The sequence below is a fragment of the Lygodium microphyllum genome, chromosome 13 (assembly GCF_053477565.2).
Source record: "Lygodium microphyllum isolate KBCC chromosome 13, Lygodium_microphyllum_v1.1.10, whole genome shotgun sequence".
Taxonomy (NCBI): domain Eukaryota; kingdom Viridiplantae; phylum Streptophyta; class Polypodiopsida; order Schizaeales; family Lygodiaceae; genus Lygodium; species Lygodium microphyllum.
The window spans coordinates 118434955-118457280 of NC_141147.1; positions in this window are offsets into that span (position 1 = coordinate 118434955).

Here is a 22326-nt window from a genome sequence, read left to right on the forward strand (position 1 = left end):
ATATATTTTGGAGGACTTATTGGAGTTTGAAAATCTTGCAGGTCCTTCTGTTGAAGTTGGCACAATTGAATATGTCCATGTTCCCATTGGGTCAACAGGAAATGAAAAGTCAATATTTACTAAGAAGTGTGGTGCCCCCTCTCTGGTGAGGTTTTATTCAAGAGACATATTTTGTCCACTCATTCCAAAAACTGCAAGATGATGAGAAAATCTGATGCTTTTATTGTTTTCACCCTTGTCAAATACCTTGTGAAAGCTAAGGAGCAACAGTTGGAAGGAGCAAAGTCTGCCAGCTTTTGCATGTTAGATGATCTAGTAGATGAAAAGGAAAGAGAGGAGGTTGTAGATGCAGATTTTGAGGCTTCTATTTGCTGAGAATTTGGATGTTGCTCACTTCAAAGCTGAGACTATCATTGAGGAGAGCCAAGGAGATACAAACCATCCAACTGATGAGAGTTCTCACTATATTGTTCCTTCTCTACCATCTATACCTTTCAAGGACAAGGAGTACATTTTACTGTCAGATATTCAAAAACTTTTTAATCTCAGGGAAGATTATTGTCTAGCAATTATTGCAAAGGCTTCTGATGCTGCAAATGGGATAATTGACACAGAGAATGAATCAAAGGAAGAGATTCTCAAACTTGATAAAGAAACTCTAGACGATAAGTTTATTGATGCTGGTAAGGCCCCCTCTCTTTGTTTTGAAAAGGCCAAAGAAACTGAGAAAGAGTTTAGTATTACTGATGAGGACTTCGATCGCATTCAAAGCGAACTTGGGATTTCCAATTTTGGAAGAGAGGAGTCTCAATATGTTAAAGAATTGATTAACACCAATGAGACAGCATCATCAATTAATTTATGGAATCCATTTAAATTGGAGTACGATGAAAATCAAGTGGTAAGATAATTTAAAATTTGCTTTTACACATTGGTAGGTTTACATTTCATGCTCATTCAATATGGGTTTTATTTGCAGTTGGAGATTGCTGATACAGATAACTTCTTGGGGCGTGGCAAAGGATCAAGAGCTGCTAGTAACACGTTCAAAGACATTGCACTCGGCCACTACTTGGCTAGAATTGACCCTGATTCCTTTTTAGTTATTTATAGTAGTTTCTCAGAGGATGCAGCATGGCCCATACTTTGTATTAAAGCTCTTACAAGGCTTCTAGGTTTCTCAGGATTACAATATAATGCCCACAAAGTAATGTTTTTGGAAAAGACTGCAGCAATTAGGATTTTTGGTTACGGTCCAAGTTACTTTGCTTCTAGAGCAGGATATTTTTTGGCGTTTTCATCCTACGCCTTCACTGCAAACCGAACTGATGTAAAATCTATAGCTGGCTACAAGAGAAAAACATTTCTACGTTATAGAGGAAAGATTCCTGAGGAGGAAGAGAATGTGAGAGTTTTGGAAAACTAGCTTTGTATATATTCTTTCTTATATATAAAAGTGTGATTGCTCATGTGTCATTGCCATCTTTTATCTGCATTCTTTGAAGTTGTCGTCGAAAAAACCAATTGAATAGCTCCTCCAAAGCATTGCTTTTTGTAACTCCTCCCCCATGCATTGTGCTTCGAAAATAACTTGTGCATGCTTGATAGTGGGATTTTTCCATGCCTTGGTTACTGTAAGTTGCTAAGGGGCCATGCTCCTCCACAAAGTAAGGTCCATGAATATGAAGAATATGTTGCAATACAAAGTAACACTAAATTTATACCAATTGAAAAACCTATTAAAATAAGCCCATATTAAATAATTATTACTTTACCAGATAAAAAGTGATATCTTTTTCTCCCCATGCCTCTTTTATTTCTTGAACAAGCTTTGTGATTGATCTTTTGAACTCTTCCGCATATGTATATGTTGTCTTATGTTGCCTGAGGAGTTTCAGAAAAACATCAAGGTGTATCTAGACCTCCATTCTAAGAAACGCAAGCCTCGGCGTGCTTGCAACATTTGTTGTTATCTCACATAGCTCTCTCCAACACTCCCAAGCCGCATTCACCTGCCTTCCTGAATGGTTTCCTAAGAATCGTCTAGCTTTTGAGCCTCCCATAGAGACATCGGCCAAGATATCTCTTGTTTTTCCTGAATGTATTGGATCCTTTCTCAAGTGAACTTGGCCCCCATGAAATCCCATTTTCGATAGCAATGCCTCGCATTTATCAATACACTCATCTAATAAAGATAATGGCTTAATGGAATATGCGTAGTCAAGATGCAACCTGAGAAGCTTATCGATTATGCTAATCTCTGCATGCAAAGTACAAATATGAACATTCTTAAGAGAGATGGAAAGAATGGGATCCCAGTTGTCTTCTATGTTTTTAAATTTACTCAAATCTATAAAGTCTCTATTTGGGACTCTTCTTACTTGGTGCGCAGATCGGTCGCAGATAGCTCACGTAGTGAATCCCTGAAGGTCCCCAAGAACAATGAACTCTACCTTTTTGCACAAAAAACAATGTAAAAGCATGCACGACAAGAGGCAAGAGACAAATTGGGTTCAATCTCCCCCATGCCTTGTGTGAGCGCTTCACAAAGCATGTATTTTAATGTATATTTCCAATCTTCATGCTCAATAATAGCCCAATTACAAAAATATGACAAGCTTTTTAGCTTTTGAGTTTGCTTTAACAAAATATAGGCGTGGCGCCTATCAAAATATAGTCCAAATGTCGAATACCCGCTAGACTCCAATGCTTTCCTCCGCCACTACTGCTATCTCTACACATCAACTCAAGCATTCACAATCGTTAGTAAAATAATACAATTAAACCGACAAAAGTGAATACCTAGCAGTCTTTAGCTACATAAATAAATCAACTGGTTAGAAATAAATCCTAACCTTAATTTATTACGAGTGCGCACTCTAAACTCATAAACGTTTATTAATTTAATATGCATTTTGCGGAATCACCCGCTATGGAATCACCCATGTACACACTAAATTAATGAAACACCCGAAAAGGACAGGCGTCCCCATCAACTTCTCACACAAAGAATCCTCTTTGTGTATGAGCCCCGGTCATCTAAGTTTACGGAATCCACCGTAAAACCTCACGGAATCCACCGTGGAATATGCCTCCTGGCGTCATACCCCCGGGGTGGGATAGCAATTGACCTCAATTGCTATTAGCTCAATGTGGAGCTAACAGAGTGGGGAAAGCATTTAAGTCTCTAGCGTGCATCCATTGTGCTTCCTCTACAGGATGGTTCTTAAATTTTACTAGATATCTAGAATACCTTCGGCCAGTTCTAGTGGTCATGTAATCAGTGTCTATGATGGCTTCTGGTTCAAGTATTTCAGTCTGTTCTTCTAATAAAGGTGGGTTTTCATAAACAGGGTGGATAGGTAATTGGCCTCTAAAGGGTCTCAATAAACTAATGTGAAATGTATTATGAATTTTCCAATGAGATGGCAATTCTAACTTGAATGCATTATCATTAATCTTATGAATGATTCTAAATGGTCCATAGAATCTAGGAACTAATTTGATAACTCGATGTCTATCTACACTTTGCAGTCTACGCTTTTCTATTCTAAGCCAAACATAATCATCAACTTTGAAATTCATGGCTTTTCTTTTCTTGTTGGCTTGTTTGGTATATGATTGTTGGGCTTTAGCAATCATATCCTTAACTTCATCAAAAATACTGTTGTGCATAGTAGCGATATCATCAGCACTCTGAATTCTATTAGACAAAGATGCAACATGTGTAGATAATCTATATCCATAAATGACTTCAAAAGGTGCTTTCTTTGTAGATGTGTGCGGTGTATTGTTATATGCAAACTGTAATAAATGCAAATGAGTATCCCATGTCTGAGGTTTAGAGATAGTATATGCACGTAAAAGATCTAGAATGGTGCTATTTGTGGCTTCTATTTGTCCATTTGTTTCTGGATGAAATGCAGATGAGAAATCAATCTTTGTGCCTAGATTTGCAAACAGTGTAATCCAAAAACTGTTTCAAAATCTAGATTCTCGATTTGAAATAATCACTTTTGGCAATCCATGGTTAGTAAAAACAGTTTTCAAAAATAACTGTGCTGCTTGTGATGCTGTTAAAGTTTTCTTACATGCAATGAAATATGATTGCTTACTAAATCTATCTACAATTGTCCAAATCATGTCATGGTTAGATTTAGTATTTGGTAAACCAGTAATGAAATCCATAGAAATATGTTCCCAAGGTTTAGATGGAATAGACAAAGGCATTAATAATCCATACTGTTTACCATGATGTCTCTTTATTCTTTGACAAATCAAACATTTAGAAACGAAATTAGATACATCTGCATCCATATGCGGCCAATAAAAATCTTCAGTTAACATACATAATGTAGAAATGATACCTCTATGACCTTGATATGGGGGACAATGAATTTCATTCAAAACAAAAGATCGGAATGGAATAGTAACACACAGTCTCTTTTCAAAAAACATAAATCCATCATTATATGATAATGAATCAACAGGAATGAAATTATTTTGAACTAATTTTTGCCAATCAGAATGAAAAGTAATATCCTGGTGATATGTGTCTTTCATAGCAATCAAAGAATCAAAAGATATGATAGAAATATTATGAATTGCAGGTCTTCTACTCAATGCATCAGCAACTACATTTTCTTTTCCAGGTTGGTATTGAATGATAGGATGAAAACTTTGAATGAAGGAAGCCCATTTGATATGACGGTCAGAAATTTGGGGTTGGCTAAGTAGATGTCTAATGCTTTGCTGGTCAGTCTTTATCATGAATTCTGAACCCATTAAATAATGCTTCCATTGTTTTAATGCTTGTACCACTGCTAATAGTTCCTTGTCATAAGTGGAATATTTGAGCTCAGAGGGTTTCAGCTTAGAACTAGAATATGCTATTGGATGGTTGTCTTGCGTTAATACGGCTCCTATTCCTGATCCGCTAGCATCGGTCACAACTAGAAAGAATGGTCTATTAAAGTCAGGCAATTGTAGAACAGGGGCATTAGTTAATGCACGTTTAAGTAAGTCAAAGGATTTCTGCTGATTTTCAGTCCATTGATAAACAATTCCTTTCTTAAGAAGTTTGGTTAATGGTAAAGCAAGTAATGAGAAATTACGTACAAACTTCCTATAGAAACTAGCAAGACCAAGGAATGAGCGTAATTCATGTACATTTTTAGGAACAGGCCAATGCAATATTGCATCAATTTTCTTAGGATCAACTTTAATTCCTTCTTTTGATACAATATGACCTAAATATTCTATTTCTGTCTTAAAGAATTCACTCTTTTCAGGATTTGCAAAAAATTGATTTTCTTTTAGTAATTGAAAAACTAATGATAAATGCTCATAATGCTCTTTTTCACTTTGACTGAACACCAAAATATCATCAAAGAAAACAATCACACAATATTGATATTTCAGAAAAATACGGTTCATCATTCTACTGAAAGTAGCAGGTGCATTAGTTAATCCGAATGGCATGACTAAGAATTTGTAATGGCCAAACTGTGTCCTGAATGCGGTCTTAAATATGTCGGATCTATCTAGCCTCACCTGATGATATCCAGACTTAAGGTCAATTTTACTAAATATAGAAGATCCTTGCAGTTTGTCCATAAGGTCATCAACTCTAGGTATAGGATACCTATTCTTTACAGTGATCTTATTTAATGCTCGGTAGTCAATACACATACGATAAGTATTATTCTTTTTCTTGACTAAGAGTACAGGTGCACCGAATGGGAAACTGCTAGGTTGAATTAAGCCTCTATTTAGTAATTCTTCAACTTGACTCTGGATTTCTTTTTGCTCTATTTGATTGTGCCTATATGGTGCTTTGCAAGGTGGTTGTGTGCCAGGTATTAAATCAATCTTATGGTCTTCTGGACGTGATGGTGGTAAACTTGGTGGTAGGTCTTTTGCAAAACAGTCCTTAAAATATGCAAGAAATTCCTTATGCCTAGGGTGTATATGATTTTCCTTTGCGTGTAGTTCATTCACCCAAATGAGATATGATTTAGTACTCTTGCGTAGTGCACGTTTTGCTTGAGTATGCAAAAGTAGTGGAAAAATATGAGATGCATGCATACCATATAATGTAATAGATTTTCCTTGAAAATTAATATTCATTGTGTGCGTGGAATAATCTATATTTGGATTATGCTGGTGTCTCCATGGCATTCCTAAAATAATGTCACTTGACTGTAATGGGACAACTAAGAAATTTCTTCTTTCAATATATGAACCAATTTGAATTTCTAAATCTTGTACTTCTTGTGTGCCATTGTACCTAGTGCCTAAAAATGCAGCTTTTATGTGATAATGCGTAGGTACAGTATGCAATTTTAATTCCTTTACCAATTTTGCTGAAATAAAGTCATGGGTACTACCGTCATCATGTAAGATAGTTCTTTCCTTTCCATGCACCATACATTTCATAGTCAACAATGAATGCTGAGTAGGCATACCTGGTAAAGTGTCGGAAGTAGTAGTAGGATCATCCTCATCTTCAGTGAAATTCGGCATATCCTCATGCTCGTCTTCGTCCATAGCTCCAAGGTAGTTGATATGTGCTGGTTGTTTCTTTGAATGACAATTTGCTGCGAGATGCCATGGCTGATGACACTTGTAGCATCCTATTGGCTTGGCTTTGGTTACATTATTTGCAATGGCTGGAAGTCTGGGTACATTTGGATTTGCTTGTGGAATAGGCTTAGGATTTGGATTGACAGTGGATGGTAATGCAGGTGGTTTAGGCCAATTCTTGCGGAAAGATGGTGATGAGAAACGACCTGGATTAAACCTTCTAAAATTGGAATTGAATTGTTTAGATCCATAATTACCGTTGGCTTGGAATTGCTGTGGTCGTCTATCTCTTTTGCGTAACTTATCTTCAATGTCGTGAGCTAAGGAGATGGCGTCTTCAAGGGTAGCAGGCTTGAACATGTTCACTTTAGCGTAGTAATGTCCAAGAAGTCTAGACATATACTTCCGCTTATGTGTCGTCTCTGGTACATCTTCAAGCATGCGTAGTTGTAGGAGTGCATTCCAAAAACGCTCTGTATACTATGGAATAGGTTCATGATCTCGCTGTTGAAGTAAATCCCATTGTTTGATAGCCTTCTAATGAAATTGCGGTGGAAGGAAATTCTGCATGAACTTCTTCTTGAAATCTTCCCAAGTAGCAGGACATTCTATGCTCTTGCGAACTACAGTCCACCAAAGTGATGCTCTGTCTATCAGATGATTAGTAATACACTTGATTTTATCTTTTTCGGGATAAGTTTCCTCATGGAAATAGTCATCAAATTGGCTAATGAAAGATAAAACAGTCTTTCCCTCTCGTATACCATTGAAAGTGCGAAACTTGAAACTTCGTTTACTTATCTTGGATTCCTTGCGAATGGTTTGTGCTTCAAGAGTGGCGTCGATGGTACGTCGAATCAAATCTTCAGCTTGTGGTTGGTAGCTCAAATTTGGGGTTACAAGGCTATGTATTTGTGGGCATTTCTTCTTCAATTTTCAGAAATTCTGCAATATTTCTGTATCCGTTTGCTGAAAGTACTTCAACGAACTTGTACATAGGTAGAAGAGCTTGCTGCGAACAACTTTCCAGTTCAGAGTTTTTGCATACGAACAAGTCTTCTAGGAGTTTTAAGCACTAGTCAGTTCTAATTTAGTCTGACTTGCAGAGTTGCAGACTTAGCAGACTTGCAGAGTTGCTAACTTGCTAAACTTAGGGAACTTGTAGAACTTAGGCCAACTTATGGAACTTGCAGTACTTCAACTTGATAAACTTGCCAAATCTGACTGAATGTGTGTGACCTGTGTAGCTTGTGACTTAGTTTGATTATGGAACTTATGGCTTAGTAAGCCCAATGTGGATTTGAGGTATCGCGGTATGTTGACGTCGCGATTGAACCCGGCGAGAAGATACTGACGCCGCCCGAAATTGAATTTGTGAGGCTAAGCTTATTAAAGCTTAAAACTAAGCTTTATAACTTTTGATTTTTTTTTAAGCTTTTAGGCTTATAGTCATGAAACTTAGCTCTGGTTTTTGACGACTTGTATGTGAGGATGTAGGAGTGGTCCTCCGCCTGCAGAGCCTGGTCCTTCGCGATCTGACAGTAGAAACAGGGGTTCTTGATCGCCAGAAGTCTGCCTGTATCGACGGTTCGCGACGAGATTGATTGTAGAGCCTGTTTGTTCCTGGAGCTCCGCCTTCGCCCGAGATTGGTAGCGATTGGAAGCTCTTGATCTCTGGTCCGCTCTGATACCACTGGTGCGCAGATCGGTCGCAGATAGCTCACGTAGTGAATCCCTGAAGGTCCCCAAGAACAATGAACTCTACCTTTTTGCACAAAAAACAATGTAAAAGCATGCACGACAAGAGGCAAGAGACAAATTGGGTTCAATCTCCCCCATGCCTTGTGTGAGCGCTTCACAAAGCATGTATTTTAATGTATATTTCCAATCTTCATGCTCAATAATAGCCCAATTACAAAAATATGACAAGCTTTTTAGCTTTTGAGTTTGCCTTCTACAAAAATAGGAAAATAAAGCTAATGGACGGTGCCCATAGAGTCTGGCACGCCCAATCTCAATGTCCAAATAGAAATAACATATTCGGGCGCATAAGCGCATACAAAATAATAATCAATAATCAATGTCTCTATAGACATAACAAAATATAGGCGTGGCGCCTATCAAAATATAGTCCAAATGTCGAATACCCGCTAGACTCCAATGCTTTCCTCCGCCACTGCTGCTATCTCTACACATCAACTGAAGCATTCACAATCGTTAGTAAAATAATACAATTAAACCGACAAAAGTGAATACCTAGCAGTCTTCAGCTACATAAATAAATCAACTGGTTAGAAATAAATCCTAACCTTAATTTATTACGAGTGCGCACTCTAAACTCATAAACGTTTATTAATTTAATATGCATTTTGCGGAATCACCCGCTATGGAATCACCCATGTACACACTAAATTAATGAAACGCCCGAAAAGGACAGGCGTCCCCATCAACTTCTCGCACAAAGAATCCTCTTTGTGTATGAGCCCCGGTCATCTAAGTTTACGGAATCCACCGTAAAACCTCACGGAATCCACCGTGGCACAGAATCCACCATGGAATATGCCTCCTGGCATCATTACTGGTCGCAAACTACTCCAATCTTTGGATCCAATACTTTCCATGTAATAAATGCAAGGATATTTTACATTTGCACCATTACATATTCCAAGCATACATTTGATAGTTTTCAAATCAACACTCATATGCCATTCCACATTAAATTTACCAACCCCATCAACTACCAACATTTCGCCTTCACTTTGAGACTTAATGATATTTGGAATACCTGTATGGTTGAACAACCATTTCAACGTTTGATGATTTTCAATTGGTACTTGGGCTGCACCAATCCACCAAATCTCCATCTCGGATTGGATCTTATGCAATGGAGCTTGGCCCTCACCATTGCCATGGTCCAATGCCATGTTCATGAGGCAAATGCTAATTCTTTTCATCTTCTGTCCCTTTTGAATCTTTGCTTCATCCAACTTCAAGGCAAACTTTAGAACACCATAACTTTCTTCTACTGTGATTTTATACATGTGAACCATTGCAATTTGCACCTTTTTTAGATCAACCCATATATTGTTAAACTCATTGTAATAAAAAACTTCCTGTTTTTTTTGTTTTTCATAGGACATAGACCTTTCGATGTGAATGTAATCTCCAAAAACATGTGGAATCTTACGATTCATGGCAATTCTTGCAGTCGAAACTGCAAGGGCTCGGGGCAATCCAAATATAGTTACCCTATTGCGTTTAAGATTTTTAAACCATAATCTAGAGATAGCACGATAACCTTTTCAACTTATACCCACAATATCACATGTCTCTACGATTTCATTTGCTTTCACTATGCCTTTTAAATCCTTCACTAACTCTTTGAGAGTTGGACCTCTCAAATCCACATTTTTGGGTGACTTAAGAAACCTCAAAATATCTTTCTTATTCATGGTTTCCTTCAAAAGTTTGATTCTTTCCTCATTCTCTCGGATATTTATGCCTAGTATGTTAGAGACATATTTCTTTCTAAGATTTAGTCTCCTTTTCTTTGCTCTCTCACACAAGCTGGTTATATTTTTTAATGGTCTCTTCCTCTCTCTAAATCCTACTGGAGTTTCTCTCAAGCGTGTTAGCTTATCCTGCAATGACTTGTTAGCATTTTTCAAAATATCAATCTGACTTGTCAACTCTAAAATATTTGTTTGTGCAGTTTCTAGTGCTTTTTTCATTTCGTGCATTTGAGCTATATATGTGTAAGATGCAGAGTATAACCTCATACAGTAGCCAAGCATTCCATTGTAACCTTCTCCAGCATATCTTATATAGTCATGGACATTCAAAAAAGGAGGTGGTTTACCTGTAGAAGGATCCCTGGGATAAATATTTCCATCCACCCACAAATCTATATGCTTCATTCCTTGTGTTCGCAACCTGTTGGCTTCAATCTCATCTATCAATACTCGATGATGTATACTTCTCCAAGATGTGTAAATCAGATCTAGCTGAATAGATAGCTTGTATTTACGTGTGCTTGCGCCTGTGTTATTTGAAGTAGTATTGCTAGACATTCTAGCAAATGAACCGAGCAAGAATCTCACAGTGATAGGAAGCAAGTGCAATAAAAGGAATGGTAAAAGAGAATAGTGTGTAGAAAGAGAACGCGGGAGCAAACAAATGCGAAGTTCGTACGAAAATCTTGAAAATACAAAATCTCTCGAGTTCCAAGATAATAAACGGCCGAAAAGGTGACCCCTAACCTGGATTAAAAGATGAGGGTAATTAATGGCCGACCTCTTCAATGAACCAAATATTCTCTCATTAATCACATTTGGACAACCAAATTTAGAGGTTTTATTCTTCCTAAACCTCAACTAATTAGCAACTTAATCACTTTCTTACAAGTGCCATTTTTGAAGCATTTTTGGCCCTAATACCGAAACAATTATAATAGTGATACCAATCGAGGGAGAAATTCTCCTTTTAGAAGAAATGATGGAAATTTTCGTAATCCAATGGGGCAAGGTGGACAACAGCGGCCTAGGGGACCAGTAATTTGTTATCGATGCGAACAAGAAGGTCACATAGCTACATATTGTCCAAATGCACGTAAAAATCAAGACTATACTCCTCTTTGTAGCAAGTGCAATGCTGAAGGACATTATGAGGAGAATTGCCCTAAGAGAGAGGATTAAAAAATTACTGACAAAGGTAAACAAGCCTTTAATGAACCTTCAACGTCTGCTACAAATTTAGTTGAAGTAGAAACAATAAGGAAAGATACTAGAGTCAAGTCAAAATTTATACCTCGTAAAGTGACCTTTAAGGCTGACCCTATGTCATTACTAGGGAACAAAAGCAACAACAAAAGGAGCAAGGTTTAGAGAAAGAGAGTCCACAATTAAACGGAGCAGTGAAGGATAAATCTAAGGACATAGATCCTAATGTAGAACTACCTGAATCGGATTCTCCACAGCATTCCTTTGACCACCCATTATTACCTGTGCCCTTAGCAAATCCTAAGATTCAAGTGGGAGTAGCTCCTTTTCTTGAAAGATTGATTCCTCCTAAGGAAGGAAGTAAAGAGCAATCAGAAGTAGGAAATAAGACCTATGATCTTTGGGTTGCATTAGAAGAAATATCATTGACCATTAACCTTCGGCAATTGCTAGAAATAACACGTGTTTGTCGAAAGCAACTTTATCGTAAATTAGTTCGGTGTCGAAGGAAGAGGATTGAGATTAATGCTTCCAAAGTAAGTGAAAATTCTTCTAAAAGAAAAACAACTAAGGATGTAAAAATAGTAGATTTGTTTGTGGATCCAAGAGCTCCAGTCATCGATACTACTATTAATGGCCACTTGCTGAATGAAGTGCAGTTGGATGGTGGCTCAACAGTTAATTTGATGACAGAATAGGCAATGCAATAATTAGGGTTGAAGGATCTAGAACCTACTCATATTGTTTTACGGGTGGCTGATCAGAGAAAAGTAACTCCTTTGGGGTTACTTAGAAATGTAAAATCAGTGATGGCTGGATTAGAATTTTATGTAAACTATTTGGTAGTGCGTTCACATACCAATATCTTGTCCTATTCTGTGTTGCTGGGAAGACCCTGGTTATACCAAGTAAGATGCATTCAAGACTGGTATAAAGGTTCAATTGTGATTGGTCCTAGAAATGATAGGGTTAAAATACAAGTTATTTCAAAAGAGATTTTGAAAGAGTCAGGAGATGAGGCAGTTAGTGAAATGGATGAGAGATCCAACAGTGCGTTTTATGATTCAGAAATGGAGAGGACTGATCATGAAGAGCCTTCTGCGTGGTTTTTTAAAACACAACACCCAGCAGGAGCAGAGAAAGTAGAGGTCAACACAGTACATTAGCCTCACAAGGTACAACAGATGGGTATTGGTGAATATGCTATAACATTTTCATTTGACAATGATTCGGATAGTGATATTATTCACTGGTTGTCTAATCCGAAGATACAACTCTAGACTGCTTAATGCTTTTTGCAGAGGAAGCAAAATACTTTGATGATTTGCTTGAAACACATTTTCAGTTATCCACGAATCAAGAAGAGAATAATCAAGAAAATTCATTTTTTGCATACAACAAGTCAGAAGAGGTTTCTATGGATGAATTAGAGGAGGAAGAGATGCCTGAGTTAATGACATCTGATGTGGCTAACATCTCAATAACCTCTTCAGAAAGTATGAAAGAAGATGATGTTACTGATAATAATAATAGTATGCCTGAGAGTAGGATCTTGGCAGCTCTTCCTCATGGGGAAAATGCTTTACCCTTTGGATTTGAAAAACTGCCATATAGAGCCAAAAGGATTTATTATTACCAACTAGAAAGAAAGGAAAGAGAAAGGAGAAGTAGGCATGGGTGCAAACCCTTACAAAGACCACTATCTTTTGAGGATGAGGATGATTCAGCTTCAGCTTTTAATAGGTTTTCAGAGACTTCTAGTGAACATCATGGTAATTACGTTAGGATTATTAGAGAATTGAACGAGGCATTGGAAGTAGAGCGTGAGGCAGTGTCTGCTGTAAATGAAGCAATGAAGAAGATTACTGAGTTGCAAAAGGAAAAGGCAAAGTTTCAATTTAGAGAAAGGTGATATCTAGATGAAATCTAGCTTTTAGAATTTTATTTAGAAGAACAGAAGTCTAAATTCAGCGGCGGGGAGTTACAAATGGAACAAGCTTTACCTATGGATATGAATTATTGGGAAGAATATGAAAAAACTAATAGGTTTTGGGAAAAAGATAAATCTAAGTGTACTTTTGAGCCAAAGATTCAAGAGAAAAACCCTACTAGTGTTCCTTACCCTACTAGTGTTCCTTGGTTGTGGCATTCTTTTAAGCGTTTCAATGGAATTACACAGAAGATGTATCGCTATTCTAGGGGACCACTAGTTGGTTATCAACGAGTCCAATCTGAACCCACCAAGGTCAAATTGCAAAATATGCAAGAGGTGGTGTTGCCTCATCCAAAAGAAAGAGTAATGGATTTCACTATCTATGGGGCTGGCCAGGAGCCACAACTTAGATGGTTTGAACCTACAACACCTAGGAATTTTGTGGAACTAAAACAAGTCATACATTATTTGGGCTGTCGAATTCAGGGCGAGGAGGATGAGAATCTACATTCGTTAATTCTCAAGCTTAAAGATAATCAATGGTCTTGGAGTGTAGATGATCAAGCATGTTTAGAAAAGAATAACAAAATCTTATGTCGATATCGCCATAGGTTACATGCTCAATATCCATGTAATTTAGAGCAAATACCTAGCGTAATTGACTCTGTAAAAACCTCATTTATCATGAAATCTCATAAAGACTTAAATGCCGATAATGGCTATTTAGATAAATATTGGAAGGGATATATTGAAAAATCCTTTCCTAGGATAGCAAATGTCTACAAAGTAGAAGTTGATGGTGCTACTCAAGATAACCTGGCTATTATTCCTTATAGGGCTTTACCCTTAGTACATTCTTTTAATGTGAGGGAAGAAGCACCAGAATCAAGTACTAGGCATAGTCTACTTGAAAATGTATCGATGCAGATATCCGAAGATGTGCCTACAATTAAGCCACGAGGAATAGCTTCTCTATTTATTGAAGAGCCTGAAATTGAAGTAGTTAAACTTAAAATGGCAAAAGGAAAATATTTAAATTTAGGAGATCAATTGGAATTGCCACATCCTGAAAGATTTGAAGAAGTCTTAGAGTGCATGTTGACGCTTTTTCTTGGTCATATAAGGACCTTAAGGGTATCAAAGCTGAATTATGTCAGCATTATATTGATCTGGAGTTAGGCACAAAACCCCTATGTCAACGTCAACGACGGACAAACCCTGTATATGTAGAGTTAGCGAAGGGCTGAAATCACTAAACTTTTAGATGCTGGGTTTATATATCATGTTGCATACAGTGAATGGGTGTCTCCTATTCTGGTAATACCCAAGAAGAATAGTAAGAAGATTCATATTTGTGTTTATTATAGAAAGCTGAATAGCAAAGCACGTAAGGATCATTTTCCTCTGCCATTTACTGATCGGGTACTTGATAAGGTTGCTGGTCATGAGGTGTATTCTTTCATGGATGGATTTAGTGGTTACAACCAAGTACTAATTCATCCTGAAGATCAATCCAAAACTACATTTACTAGTGAATGGGGTACATTTGCTTATAAAGTAATGCCTTTTGGTTTGTGCAATGCACCCGCAACATTTCAAAGGGTTATGATTGTAGCCTATCAAGATTTTCTGCATCAATGGATGGAAGTCTTTCTAGACGATTTTTGTGTCTATGGGATGGCAAAAGAAATGCTTGAGCTACTAATGCAAGTATTTGAGCGTAGTGACAACGTAGGTATCTCCTTGAACCTTCATAAATGTGTTTTTGGAGTGCCAAAAGGAACCTTATTGGGGCATATCGTTTCTAAGGAGGGCATTGCTATGGATCCAGTTAAAATTGCAAAGATTTCTGCACTTCCACCTCCAACAAATCTTAAGCAATTGCAATGTTTTTTAGGACATCTACATTATTATCAGAGATTTATTTCGGATTTCACAAATGTGGCATTGCCTTTGACAAATCTGCTACGAGAGTATACTCCTTTTACTTGGGATAATGTCTGCCAGAAAGCATTTGAATTTCTTAAACAGAAGTTAATTGAAGGACCAGTATTAGCGCCCCCAGATTGGACAAAAGAATTCCATATTCATGTCGATGCATCTATGTATGCTGTAGGGGCTGTTTTGGGCCAAGCAGATGATAATAAGGTGGATCATCCAATTTATTATGCGAGTCGGAATTTAAGTGATGCAGAAAGGAATTATACCACCACTGAGAAAGAATGCCTACTATCAATGGTATTTGCGGTGGAAAAATTTCATCATTATGTATTAGGGAATGAATTTACCATATATGTTGATCATGAGGCATTAAAGTATTTGCTTAATAAAGCAGAACTTTCAGGATGTGTGATTCCTTAGATGTTGTTATTCCAAAGAATTTGATTTTCAAATAGTTACTTGTCCTGGTAGAGATCATGTCTTAGCAGATCATCTCTCACGATTATTAAATTAGACAAGGAGGAAGGTGTGGAAGATGATTTGCCGGATGCATCACTTTTTACTGTGGAGATACAAGTTCCATGGTATCCTGATATTGCAAATTTTTTGAGTACTGCTCGGTATCCACCTAGTGCTGATATGCGTCCGAAACGTCAGATATTAATGCAAGCACATTCCTATGGATTATTAGGGGGTTACCTTTATAAATTTTTTCCACGCGAGGGTATTTATCGAGGATGTGTAAGGGAAGATGAAGTCCCAATGGTTCTTAAGGCATTGCATGATGAGCCGTGTGGTGGTCATTTTGCCGATGAATTGACTTCAAGGAAAGTTCTATTAGCTCGTTATTGGTGGCCTACTTTACTTAAAGATGCTTATTATTATTGCCGAAAATGTGATGTATGTCAAAGGACAGATCATCCTTCTAAGAGTTTTGCAATGCCTTTGACACCCATATTAGCCTTAGCACCTTTTGAGAAGTGGGGAACTGATTTTGTGGGCCCAATTGATCCATCTACTAGATATCGATCAAATCATTATATTTTGGTCTATGCTGACTATATTACGAAGTGGGTGGAAGTGAAAGCGCTGAAGACAGATAAAGCCATTGACATGGCTAAGTTTATGTATGAAAATATTATTACACGTTTTGGTTGCCCACTAGAATTAGTAAGTGACCGAGGTTCCCATTTCTTGAATGGTCTTATCGGCAAGCTAATGGAAATCTACAAAATTAAGCATCGCAAATCAACGCCTTATTATCCCAGAGCTAATAGTCAGGTTGAAGTAACCAATCGCATTATTTGTGGGATTTTAACTAAAACGGTTGCTTCTCACATGTGAGATTGGGATGAATGTTTATATGAAGCGTTATGGGCCTATAGAACTACTTATAAGTTGACAGTGCAAAGTACACCCTTCAATTTAGTTTATGGAACCAATGCTATATTCCCTATTGAGCAAGAGTTGCCCACTTTATGAGTAGCTCTATCATTACGATTAGGTGAGGTTGAATCTTTGAAACAACGGGTTTTACAGTTGGTAAAGTTGGATGAAGAGAGATTATTAGCTCTACAAAGTCTAGAAGCAATGCAAAAATGTCGTAAAGCATGGCATGACCAGAATATTAAAGTACGGGAGTTTAAGGAAGATGATTTAGTTTTACTTTATGACAGTCATTATTATAAATTTCCTGGGAAGCTTAAAATTCATTGGTTAGGACCTTTTAAGGTTGTTTAGGTTTATGATAATGGTTCTCTTGATGTGCAGGATATTAATGCTGAAACTGAGATATTTAGGGTCAATGACCTACGCCTTAAACATTTTGTGACTTTGGATAGCTAGGTATAGTTAGGTTAATAGTTAAAATAATATTTTGACTAATCTACCTTTGGATTTCTTTTCTTTCTTGGGTGGGTTTTTTTAAAATGGGATGCAAGTATGGCTTTTTTGTGGATGGATGCACTTTACCCTCGTCTTGATGCTGATAGTTCTGATCCTATTCATGCCGGGCCTTACGATATTCCACGTTTTCAGACGCATGACAGGTTTTTATATGCACGGAGGGGAGAGGCCTGTTGTGGTTCTTCTTTTGTGATTATTTTTTGTTTACAGTACCATCCACCATTTGGTTGTAGGTCTTGTCAGTGGCATTTATTTGTGCACGCTCAACTCTTGTGTTGGCAGTGTTGCACATACTTTCGACGCTATGGTACCACTGCCATGGAGGATATGATTGGTTATACCTACCAGCGTCATGATTATACTAGTGTTTTTTCTCCTGAGTGTGGCGCTGGTCAGTCTAGGGTAGGTAGAGAGCAAGCAGAATTTGCGAGATATCGATCCACTATCTACCACCTTACTCCATCTTACCATGATTTGCAGACTAGAGTTCCATGTCCATGTTGGAATTATATCTGTTGGTATATGGATGCGACGGAGGGGTATTCTTTAGATGCTTTACCAGTGGCCCCTATGCCTTACTATGATGATGCAGCTTCGGCTCCGCTCCATGATGTGATGGAGGTTCTTAGCAATGCACCTGATAGCAGATCTGTGACCTCTGATGTGCTTACACTAAAGGTTATTCTTGAGCGTCCTGTACTTGATAGTTTAGTTGATAGGTTTGACTTAGATAGTGATGCTGATTTCGGATTAGGGTTATTATTTGCACTAGAAGATCTTAGGGAGTTTGAAGATTTTAGTTTAGATCTTTTGTTTTCTTAGTTTTTTAGGTTTCTACTCTATTCTGCATTTATAAAATAAGAGAAAAAACAAATAAATAATAAATAACCTTTTAAAAAAACTTTTCGAGTTCATGTCTTTTTTAGGTTTTAGTACACTCTAGTTTCATTATTCGCATAGTTAGGTAGTTAGTTTGCACGCATGGTCAGGGTATTCCTTTCAGTGCTGGAGTTTGGGATACTTAAGTTAGCGAGATGGACAGTTCTATATGCAAGAATGGTTATCAAGTGGAGAACTATACTGCTCTAAACAACTAAGCAGTGGAAGCATTACGATAGACTAGTTGATCAAAATTGTGACATGAGCATATGACAATTCTTTTGTTTGGGGGAAATTTTTATTATTTATTTATCTAACCCTTTAACATTGTACTGGCTAGTGTATGTTTCATGTGCAGATTTGACTATGATTTTGAGTTATATACTGCTGCATGCTTCTATTGATGGTTCTCGGAGTTGCAATATCCATGTATAAATCAGGTTGTTTCATACCTATACTCTTTATCTATATTCATTCATTTGAAAGGCAAAGTACAACAATAGAAATTGATTGAGCTAACTGAGAGATTTTAATAGCCTAAGTAATTACAGAAGAAATATAAGTAAATATTTCAAACAAATATGAATGACACATATCTAATTCCGTATATATGAAGTCCACTCACAAGGGATGGGACCTAGCACTAGGACGAGATTAAAAAGGGGGTGATGTGTGTGTATAATATAGTGAATTCCATTATATGGATATCTAATTAGGAATCCTATAGAGTTTTCCCCTATCTTTTAGTCGCTTTTCTAGCGATATGTAGGGTAGCTATGCAACAAGGTTCTCTCCACGAAATTTTGACTAGGAGTAGCATGGAAGAGAGATGCTGAACTGGTGACTATTCTTTGCTTATCATTTGCCTAGGCAGAGTGACTAGTATTATGTGCTAGATTAGATTCCTCGAGCAAAGTTGTTGAGCTGAAATGTTTGACCGTTCAATTAAGTGATGTATTCTTACCCTTCTAGTTGATCCTTAAAAAAAAAACTACTTAAAATCCAATCCAAATATTACAAGTTTAGAAGAGTCTATATATTTATTCTTTCACAGAAGAAAGAAAGAAAGAAAAAAAAAAAAACGCCCCAAGACTGCAGGGTTTGGAAAAAAAAAAACCAAAAGAAGATAACCATCGCCTCTGAGGTCCTGATAGGCTGTAGGGATTTCCTTAACAGGTGCCCTGCGTCCGATGCCTTGCATCTCTTTGGGGTGGGACCTTTTGGAAGGAGAATAAATGTATATACTCTTTTGACACTGAAAAGAATGCTATTAAAACTTAAAATTAAAAGAAAAACTTTGGACACTTGGAAGCAAGGGATCTGGCTAGTTGTCAGAATGACAAGACCTAAAAGCAATACCTATATTGCAACAATTTTTTGGCAAAATTGTATACAATTGACACCTTATTACCAAATTTTTACATTAATTTACTACAGATGTAGTGCTCGTTGTTGTTGTTTTGGAGGACCTATCTCTGCACTTTGGCAAGGGGAAAATCCTGGTTTGAAGGAGTTTTGCGCTAGAGGGTGGATTTGGAAAATACTTGCCTTTGTAGATGACCCAAAGCAAATATACATACATACATATATATATATATATATTTCCATGATTAGTCACATTTATAAGTGTAGTTGAAGATTGGTGAAAAAGGGTGGTGTTAATACAACATATTTAGATCTTGTATATGAAGCTAGCATGCTTTGGATAGGTCGACTATGCAAGGATATTTGAGAAGTTTGATAAGGACTATCCTATGTTTGGAGTGAAGCTCAGTAGAGGTATGTCCATGATGGGCATGCCCAAAGGTGGTTATGAGAAAGGCCGTTGAAGGAAGAGAAGTGAAGAGGGAGCATCTGATCTTGGGGGGCATGAGAAAGAAAGGGCGCCAATTTTCTGGTCGACGAATAGGAGAGATAGAATGGCAATGAGTCCCATGCCATGCCATACAGACCGAGATTGAACATAGAGTAGACGAAGAAGGCGAAATAAAGCCAATGGAAAGCAAGGCGCCTTCTTGGAGATTGAGCCATGGAAACTGAAGCTATGATAAAGAGAAGAAGGGTGCCGATTTTCTAAGCTTGCTAAGGGGACGGAGAGGGACAAAAATCAAAGCGACGAATGCATGAGAGAGGGCATAATTTCATTACTTCAAAATGTCATAATCATTCTTCATTCTTGCACCTGCTTGTTTGGAATATAGCCAATGGAAAACAAGGCGCCTTCCTGGAGCCATGAAAGGAAGAGATAGAAGATACCAAAATCAGTTTGATAGTGAAGAGGGAGATCTTAACTGCATTAAGGAAAATCCAGGGGAGAAAGACAACATCAAAACCTTCATATCTACCTTCATCGCCATGCTTTCTCTTTAATAGCCAAAATGGAGCATCAAGGTAACCACATGATCTGAGCTTATAGGCTGGTAGAAGAATTTCTTCTCGTCAAATTGCTCCAACTCGCGTAGGATTTGGTGGGCAGATTAAAAATATATTGAATTAGTCTCCATCTCCCTCATAAGTCGTCACCTCCTCAACTTAAAACCATAGCTAAAATTAACTCTTCATTAAGAGTTTAATCCTTCTAAACCCTTTAAGGGTGGTTTACATTGAGTTAAAGAGCAATAGAGCGCGAGAGATCGAAGGAGAAAAAAAGACTATAGTATAAGCTCACAATCGAGATGATTGGCTAGAGGATACCCTTGGCTGCAGGAGGACATGGTCTTCAAAGACGTGACGATGACCCGGGGTTTAACACGTAAGCATCTTAATTCATTTATCTAAAATAAATGATATAGTATGAGTAAATGTTCAATTTAGTATTTTTAGAAAAGGCCTTGAAACCTGTTTTCTTGTGATGAATGATTTTCTATATTTATGTGCACTTGAAATTATTTTCTAAAAACAAAAAATAGTGAAAATTACTCTAAAATGGTTCAAAATTGACATATATGAATTTTTACAAAAAAAAATTGATCCAATATGACTTATAATATTTTTTTGATAAAGGCTATGTCTTTAGAAATTTACTGAAAAAATTTCATAATATTTAAAGACTTTTTAATATTCTTAAAATTTTAAAAAGTATTATTTTTAAAGAAAAATCATAGTTTTCATTTAAATAAAATGTGTTATTTATCAATGAAAATGATGGATTCCTAGCGAGAGATTGAAAAGATAGTTTCTGAGTTATTGGTGAGTTTTTGTAAGGATTAAAATGAAAGAAATAACAATTTAATAATGTTTTACTTAAAGAAATGCTTGCATAAAGATATGGTGTTTTGGTTTTGATAAATAGAGATTATCCGTGGTGTGGAAATTTGTAAAATATGGGAGAGTAAGAATAATAAGCTTAATAATACTTTGTAATAATTACTAATGTCAGATTTGAGCTACAATATTTGGTTTAAATTAAAAGCAACATAAAAATTAATAATTTAATGATTAGATGGCATGTGATGAAGTCTCAGCGTCTATATGAAATATCTACATTTTATTTACATTTAGAGAAATTAGATGATTGAAAGAATTACGAGTGGAAAGTCACTAGGACTAACTAATAAATTAAAGGAAAATATGGGGATTTAAAATAAACTATGTATGTGTTTACATTAGAGTGCAAAGAGTACCTGTTTTTATCCTAATTGGTATTTAGTAAAGAAGAAGAAAGAAAGGACGTTATTCTCGCAAAACGAATTAATTATCTAAACACTAAAAGCAACGATGAATTGCAATACGGAGAGGGGAAACGTTATAAGGAATTAAAATTATGGGTTTATGGTACGTTAGAAAATTTGTTTTGAATGTTTGCTATCACTTAAATAAATAAAAAGAATTAATTTTAATCAATTGGAGAAGAGAAATATAAAAAGGAATTTAAATAGGGATATTCAAATAGATCCAAGGGATCTATACCTTGAAACAAATTTCTTAAAGTCAAACATCAAAACTTCCTGGATAAACCGCCACTAGTATGGCATGAGAAATTTATGAGGAGCCGCTTCTGAAAGATGGAGGGAAACTGTAGTTATCCTAGGTTTAGCGTTTTAGTGCCCAATATAAAGACCTAACTTTAAAAGTTTAAAAGCAACGAAGTGTGAGATTAAGTATGTTTAGTGGAGTTTAGATATCTATAGTGGGACTACTGCAAACAAATGTCTTAAATATTATGGAAGGCTAAACTGAATTAGTATAATTAGTAGCAAAAATTACCTATTTAGTGCAACAACTTTTAGGAGTTGGCTTGCCGACCTGGTTAAAAGTGGCTTGGTCTTTGGCCAGTCACCTTCTCGTATGGAGTCTTTTTCTTTGACTTCTTGGCCCCTCCACAGCTAGATTGTGCTTCCTGCTCTTTTTCTTTGTCACTCACCA